Source organism: Ambystoma mexicanum, chromosome 2q (assembly GCF_040938575.1).
Source record: "Ambystoma mexicanum isolate Mex_15411 chromosome 2q, UKY_AmexF1_1, whole genome shotgun sequence".
Lineage (NCBI taxonomy): Eukaryota > Metazoa > Chordata > Amphibia > Caudata > Ambystomatidae > Ambystoma > Ambystoma mexicanum.
Window position 1 is genome coordinate 322,637,842 of NC_090924.1, and position 8,348 is coordinate 322,646,189.

General features: G+C 43.9%; 2 non-coding genes across 2 annotated transcripts; both read right to left on the bottom strand.

Moving 5' to 3' along the window:
- Nucleotides 1-188: 188 nt before the first annotated feature.
- LOC138570643 (U6 spliceosomal RNA) lies at nt 189-297 on the bottom strand. The gene has a single exon (XR_011303679.1). It is a non-coding gene; the product is annotated as a U6 spliceosomal RNA (small nuclear RNA).
- A 7,944-nt stretch (nt 298-8,241) lies between these two features.
- On the bottom strand, nt 8,242-8,348 carry LOC138570820 (U6 spliceosomal RNA). The gene has a single exon (XR_011303845.1). It is a non-coding gene; the product is annotated as a U6 spliceosomal RNA (small nuclear RNA).

Here is an 8,348-nt window from a genome sequence, read left to right on the forward strand (position 1 = left end):
GGGCTGTTCATTCAGTCAATAGGACTCACAAGTAAAAGGCTCCTGAGGCATTAGTGTTGAATTTGGCTCAAAATGTATTGTGTTGTCGTGTAATATGTATGAACATACAATTTCAATCTTCATTAAAAAAGATGTATTAAAAAAATAAAGCCTTGCAAATTAAGAAAGTTTCTGTCCTGTCATGCGCCAAAAATAGTGAATGCTTTACGAATGTGCGTGCCACCCTTTAGAGCAGGGGCCAATTTAATTTTCCCATTATCATTCCAATATTAGTACATGTGTTGCTGAAGCAAGCACAAAGGGAGAGTCAATCAAACCATTGATTAGGACCTCCAGTCAAAGGTTTGCCATACCAAATGTCCTTATGTCAGAGGGCAGAAAGTCAAAACACCATTTAGATATCGGGTGGTATGAAATGAAGAGGCAAACAACAGTGAATAAGCATTCTTTGCTGCTGTATTGATCTGGTCCTAAAGGGGCTGGTTTAATGCCAATTATATTTAAAGATTCATGCTCCAGGGTGCTTGCAAAATGACACCAACCCCCTCCCCATCACAATGGCTGGGTGATGCAAGCCTGAGAACATCACAATAGACCCATAGACATGAGAACAACTCTGTACCTCTGAGTGTATGTGGGCCCATGGCTGTATCAAGGACAAGGCAGAACAGGAGGTGGCTTATGGCGCCAGTTCCAGAGGCTGTCCAATTGATCCCTGTAAGCAACAAATGTTGGACCATCCTTTAAGAGATTCTGAGGCTGATTTCAATGTTAACTTTGCTGCTGATTTTAGGATTGGTCAACCTTCGACCCAAATCTAGTTTGCTTGGATAAGCCCTGGAAATCTTTTACAGCTTGTACTGGTGGGAGATGATGTGAGTTTATCAAGAGCAACGGGATATGAGGCATGTGTGCCACAAAAAGCAGTTCTAGGATTTTTTATAAGAAAGCCGCTTTAAGAAGGGAAGTTTGGACAACCCTACTGAGAGCAAAAGTATTACACAAAAGGTAAGGGGGTCAGTGGGTCAACGGATAGCACATTTGACTGCGAGTCTGTTTATTGTAAGTCCAAATACTACCAGTTTCGACATTTCCCAGGCTTTTTGTTTAATCTCTTAACAGACCCATTCCTATGTACCTCTGTTTTCATTGTAAGCGAGGGACATACCGTATGCCTTAAACATTCCTGGGCTGCGAAGACTCTATGTAAAAGAAAGAGTAGCAGACATCTTAATAAATCATCAGCAGGACCCTCTAGACCTTCCCCAAAAAACATAAAATGATTTCTCTGCATGTATGTGAGTTGAGCAGCGCAAGTAGTTTGGTTAATGTCAGTGGATAAATGTCACTTTCCCACAGCGCAGAACAGAATCACTTGTACAGGCCACTTCTGCAAAAGCATTACCAGTGTAGAAAGCAGTGAAAAGGTGAGGCAGTGTACAGTCACCCCCGACCCTTCACTGCCCTGATCGGCCACGATCGGCCAAGGACCTCTCTATGAGAGCTAAGGGTGGAATTTTTCTGGAGCTCGGTAACTTAGGGAGACATGGCTAAAGGGATCCTCAATCAACAGCCCAGCATTTGCTTTGTGGCCTGTCCGTATATGCCTGTTCTCCAAATTACCTGCCGCAGCCCAGACGTCAGCTGGTGAGATGGAATGACGTACCAGGCAGGATCCTGGCAGGTGATTTGCATAGGCACATCCCCTCTCCCTCTCTCTTAGCCCTGCTTACTCCACAGTAGCAAGTATCTAGGGAAAATACAGTGGTCGAGGTGGGGTATCAGTAACTAGCCACTCTGAGAAAGTAAATCTGGGGCGCTTCGCGACTTGTGGGGAACAACTGCAGAGCTCAGTGCCCAGAACTTTGTGGCACAGGGAGGAGGTCTGTGGGATATCAGTAACTTGGAGACATGCAACCTGGTTGGGAGTGCTTCAGGTCTCCTTCCTTGCATGCTCCAAGCAACTCAACAAAGCATCAACAGACTGAGATACCAGCCACAGAGCCACTTTCCACTTGATTTAAAGCCTAAACTCTTTTCCATGCAAACACATAGTCCCCAAATACCATATTTTCTTTGTTTTCTCTCTCTTTATCTCTCTCTACCTCCCTCCCTCCCTCCTGCCTTCCCTCCTGTCCTCTCTCTTTTCCCCCCACCCCGCTAACTCTCCCTCTCACTCTTCCTCTTCTCCCTTCCATTCATTTTAAGTTTTCATGCACTGCAGCACATTGTGACAATGGTATTTCACAATGAAACTGTTTGAAAGTTACAGAAATCAAAAAAGAAATCAACCAACTAAAAGCAGCCAAATCCGGAGTACAACGCTCAGCTCCAATTAAAGATTAAGGCCTAGAAGCAAGTAAAGCTGTAGTTCAGAGCGATGTTTGCAAATAGCACCTTAAAGCAGTTTACGCTGGAGTGCACAACAAGGGGGAAAGTGATAATACTGAGTTTGGTAAAATGGGATAAAAAAAATCAAAAGACGCGTGCCACTTCTAAAAGTGCAAGCCAAGAAATTGAAGGCGACGGGGCTGTTCATTCAGTCAATAGGACTCACAAGTAAAAGGCTCCTGAGGCATTAGTGTTGAATTTGGCTCAAAATGTATTGTGTTGTCGTGTAATATGTATGAACATACAATTTCAATCTTCATTAAAAAAGATGTATTAAAAAAATAAAGCCTTGCAAATTAAGAAAGTTTCTGTCCTGTCATGCGCCAAAAATAGTGAATGCTTTACGAATGTGCGTGCCACCCTTTAGAGCAGGGGCCAATTTAATTTTCCCATTATCATTCCAATACTAGTACATGTGTTGCTGAAGCAAGTGCAAAGGGAGAGTCAATCAAACCATTTATTAGGACCTCCAGTCAAAGGTTTGCCATACCAAATGTCCTTATGTCAGAGGGCAGAAAGTCAAAACACCATTTAGATATCGGGTGGTATGAAATGAAGACGCAAACAACAGTGAATAAGCATTCTTTGCTGCTGTATTGATCTGGTCCTAAAGGGGCTGGTTTAATGCCAATTATATTTAAAGATTCATGCTCCAGGGTGCTTGCAAAATGACACCAACCCCCTCCCCATCACAATGGCTGGGTGATGCAAGCCTGAGAACATCACAATAGACCCATAGACATGAGAACAACTCTGTACCTCTGAGTGTATGTGGGCCCATGGCTGTATCAAGGACAAGGCAGAACAGGAGGTGGCTTATGGCGCCAGTTCCAGAGGCTGTCCAATTGATCCCTGTAAGCAACAAATGTTGGACCATCCTTTAAGAGATTCTGAGGCTGATTTCAATGTTAACTTTGCTGCTGATTTTAGGATTGGTCAACCTTCGACCCAAATCTAGTTTGCTTGGATAAGCCCTGGAAATCTTTTACAGCTTGTACTGGTGGGAGATGATGTGAGTTTATCAAGAGCAACGGGATATGAGGCATGTGTGCCACAAAAAGCAGTTCTAGGATTTTTTATAAGAAAGCCGCTTTAAGAAGGGAAGTTTGGACAACCCTACTGAGAGCAAAAGTATTACACAAAAGGTAAGGGGGTCAGTGGGTCAACGGATAGCACATTTGACTGCGAGTCCGTTTATTGTAAGTCCAAATACTACCAGTTTCGACATTTCCCAGGCTTTTTGTTTAATCTCTTAACAGACCCATTCCTATGTACCTCTGTTTTCATTGTAAGCGAGGGACATACCGTATGCCTTAAACATTCCTTGGCTGCGAAGACTCTATGTAAAAGAAAGAGTAGCAGACAGCTTAATAAATCATCAGCAGGACCCTCTAGACCTTCCCCAAAAAACATAAAATGATTTCTCTGCATGTATGTGAGTTGAGCAGCGCAAGTAGTTTGGTTAATGTCAGTGGATAAATGTCACTTTCACACAGCGCAGAACAGAATCACTTGTACAGGCCACTTCTGCAAAAGCATTACCAGTGTAGAAAGCAGTGAAAAGGTGAGGCAGTGTACAGTCACCCCCGACCCTTCACTGCCCCGATCGGCCACGATCGGCCAAGGACCTCTCTATGAGAGCTAAGGGTGGAATTTTTCTGGAGCTCGGTAACTTAGGGAGACATGGCTAAAGGGATCCTCAATCAACAGCCCAGCATTTGCTTTGTGGCCTGTCCGTATATGTCTGTTCTCCAAATTACCTGCCGCAGCCCAGATGTCAGCTGGTGAGATGGAATGACGTACCAGGCAGGATCCTGGCAGGTGATTTGCATAGGCACATCCCCTCTCCCTCTCTCTTAGCCCTGCTTACTCCACAGTAGCAAGTATCTAGGGAAAATACAGTGGTCGAGGTGGGGTATCAGTAACTAGCCACTCTGAGAAAGTAAATCTGGGGCGCTTCGCGACTTGTGGGGAACAACTGCAGAGCTCAGTGCCCAGAACTTTGTGGCACAGGGAGGAGGTCTGTGGGATATCAGTAACTTGGAGACATGCAACCTGGTTGGGAGTGCTTCAGGTCTCCTTCCTTGCATGCTCCAAGCAACTCAACAAAGCATCAACAGACTGAGATACCAGCCACAGAGCCACTTTCCACTTGATTTAAAGCCTAAACTCTTTTCCATGCAAACACATAGTCCCCAAATACCATATTTTCTTTGTTTTCTCTCTCTTTATCTCTCTCTACCTCCCTCCCTCCCTCCTGCCTTCCCTCCTGTCCTCTCTCTTTTCCCCCCGCCCCGCTAACTCTCCCTCTCACTCTTCCTCTTCTCCCTTCCATTCATTTTAAGTTTTCATGCACTGCAGCACATTGTGACAATGGTATTTCACAATGAAACTGTTTGAAAGTTACAGAAATCAAAAAAGAAATCAACCAACTAAAAGCAGCCAAATCCGGAGTACAATGCTCAGCTCCAATTAAAGATTAAGGCCTAGAAGCAAGTAAAGCTGTAGTTCAGAGCGATGTTTGCAAATAGCACCTTGAAGCAGTTTACGCTGGAGTGCACAACAAGGGGGAAAGAGGTAATACTGAGTTTGGTAGAATGGGATCGAAAAACAAAAGAAGCGTGCCACTTCTAAAAGTACAAGTCAAGAAATTGAAGGGGACTGGGCTGTTTATTCAGTCAATAGGACTCACAAGTAAAAGGCTTCAGAGGCATTAGTGTTGAATTTGGCGCAAAATGTATTGTGTTGTCGTGTAATATGCATGAACATACAATTTCAATCTTCATTAAAAAAGATGTATTGAAAAATAAAGACTTGCAAATTAAGAAAGTTTCTGTCCTGTCATGTGCCAACAATAGTGAATGCTTTAAAAATGTGCGTGTCATCCTTTAGAGCAGGAACCAATTCCATTTTCCCATTATCATTCCAATATTAGTACATGTGTTGCTGAGGCACATAGGAATGGATCTGTTAAGAAATTAAACAAACACCTGGAAAAATGTTGAAACAGGTAGAATTTGGACTTACAATAAACTGACTCACCGTCAGATGTGCCATCCCTTGACCCACTGACCCCCTTACCTTTTGTGTAATCCTTTTGCTCTCAGCAGGGTTTTCCAAAGTTCCTTACTTAAAGAGGCTTTCATATAAAAAAAAAATCCTAGACCTGTTTTTTATGGCCCACATGCCTCATATCCCGTTGCTCCCGATAAACTCACATCATCTCCCACCAATACAAGCTGTAAAAGATGTCAAGTGCATAGCCAAGGAAACTAGACGTGGGTCAAAGGTTGAGCAATCCTTAAATCAGCAGCAAAAATAACATTGAAATCAGCCTCAGAATCTCTTAAAGGATGGGCCAACATTGATTGCTTGCAGGGTGCAATCGGGCAGCCTCTGGTGCTGACGCCTTAAGGCAAGCGCAAAGGGAGAGCCAACCAAACCATTGATTAGGACCTCTGGACTTTCTGCCCTTTGACATAAGGACATTTGATACGGCAAACGTTTGACCAAACACAATTTAGATGTTGGATGGTATGAAATTAAGAGGCAAACAGCAATACACCAGCATTCTTTGCTGCTGTACTTATCTGGTCCTAAATGGTTTGGTTTAATGCCAATTATATTTAAAGATAAAAAGATTCATGCTCCAGGGTGCTTGCAAATTGACACCCCCTCCCCATCACGATGGCTGGGTGAGGCACGCGTGAGAGCATCACAGCAGACGCATAGACATGAGAAACACTCTGTACCTCTGAGTGTATGTGGACCCATGGCTGGATCAAGGACAAGGCAACAACAGGAGATGGTTTAAGGTGTCAGCACCCAGGCTGCCCCATCGCGCGCTGCAAGCATCAGATGTTGGACCATCCTTTAAGAGATTCTGAGGCTAATTTCAATGTTAACTTTGCTGCTGATTTAAGGATTGCTCAACCTTCGACCCACGTCTAGTTTGCTTGGCTAAGCCCTGAAAATCTTTTACAGCTTGTATTGGTGGGAGATGATGTGAGTTTATCAAGAGCAATGGGATATGAGGCATGTGCGCCACAAAATGCTGGTCTAGGATCTTTTATATGAAAGCCACTTCGGAAAACCCTAGTGAGAGCAAAAGGTTTACACAAAGGAAAGGGAGTCAGTGGATCAAGGGATAGCACATCTGACTGTGAGTCCGTTAATTGTACGTCCAAATCCTACCCGTTTCGACATTTTTCCAGGCTTTTTGTTTCATTTCTTAACAGATCCATTCCTATGTACCTCTGTGTTTTCAACAGAGTTTTCATTGTAAGGGAGGGACATACAGTATGCCTTAAACATTCCTGGCAGGGAAGACTCTATGTAAAAGCAAGAGTAGAGTACAGCTTAATAAATAATCAGCAGGACACTCTAGACCTTCCCCAAAAAACATAACATTATTTCTCTGCATGTATGTGCGTTGAACAGCGCAAGTAGTTTGGTTAATGTCAGTGGATAAATGTCACTTTCCCACAGCGCAGAACAAAATCACTTGTACAGGCCGCTTCTGCAAAAGCATTACCGCTGTAGAAAGCAGTGAAAAGGTGAGGCAGTGTGCAGTCACCCCTGACCCTTCACTGCCCTGATCGGCCACGATCAGCCAAGGACCTCTCTATGAGAGCTGAGGGTGGAGTTTTTCTGGACCTCGGTAACTTAGGGAGACATGGCTAAAGGGATCCTCAATCAACGGCCCAGTCTTTGCTTTGTGGCCTGTCCGAATATTTCTGTTCTCCAAATTACCTGCTGCTGCCCAGGTGTCAGCTGGTGAGATGGAATGACGTCCCAGGGATGATCCTGGCAGATGATTTGCATAGGCACACCCCCTCTCCCTCTGTCTTAGCCCTGCTTACTCCACAATAGCAAGTATCTGGGGAAAATATAGTGGTCGAGTTAGGGTAGCAGTAACTAGCCAATCTGAGAAAGTAAATCTGGGGCGCTTGGCGACTTGTGGGGAACAACTGCAGAGCTCAGTGCCCAGAACGTTGTGGCACAGGGAGGAGGTCTGTGGGATTTCAGTAACGTAGAGACATGCAACCTGGTCGGGAGTGCTTCAGGTCTTCTTCCTTGCATGTTCCAAGCAACTCAACAAAGCATCAACAGGCTGAGATACCAGCCAATGAGCCCCTTTCCACTTGATTTAAAGCCTAAAATCTTTTCCATGCAAACACATAGCCCCCAAATATCATATTTTCTTTGTTTTCTCTCTCTCAGTCTCTCTCACTCCCCCTCCCTCCTACCCTCCCTCCTTCCCGCCCTCACTCTTTCTCCCCCCCACAAACCTCCCTTTGCCTCTCACTCTTCCTCTTTCTCTCCCTACCATTCATTTTAAGTTTTCATGCACTGCAGCACATTGTGACAATGGTATTTCACAATGAAACTGTTTGTTGATTTCTTTTTTGATTTCTGTAACTTTCAAACTAAAAGCAGCCAAATCCGGAGTACAACGCTCCGCTCCAATTAAAGATTAAGGCCTAGAAGCAAGTAAAGCTGTAGTTCAGAGCGATGTTTGCAAATATCACCTTAAAGCAGTTTACGCTGGTGTGCACAACAAGGGGGAAAGTGATAATACTGAGTTTGGTAAAATGGGATAAAAAAAATCAAAAGACGCGTGCCACTTCTAAAAGTGCAAGCCAAGAAATTGAAGGCGACGGGGCTGTTCATTCAGTCAATAGGACTCACAAGTAAAAGGCTCCTGAGGCATTAGTGTTGAATTTGGCTCAAAATGTATTGTGTTGTCGTGTAATATGTATGAACATACAATTTCAATCTTCATTAAAAAAGATGTATTAAAAAAATAAAGCCTTGCAAATTAAGAAAGTTTCAGTCCTGTCATGCGCCAAAAATAGTGAATGCTTTACGAATGTGCGTGCCACCCTTTAGAGCAGGGGCCAATTTAATTTTCCCATTATCATTCCAATATTAGTACATGTGTTGCTGAAGCAAGC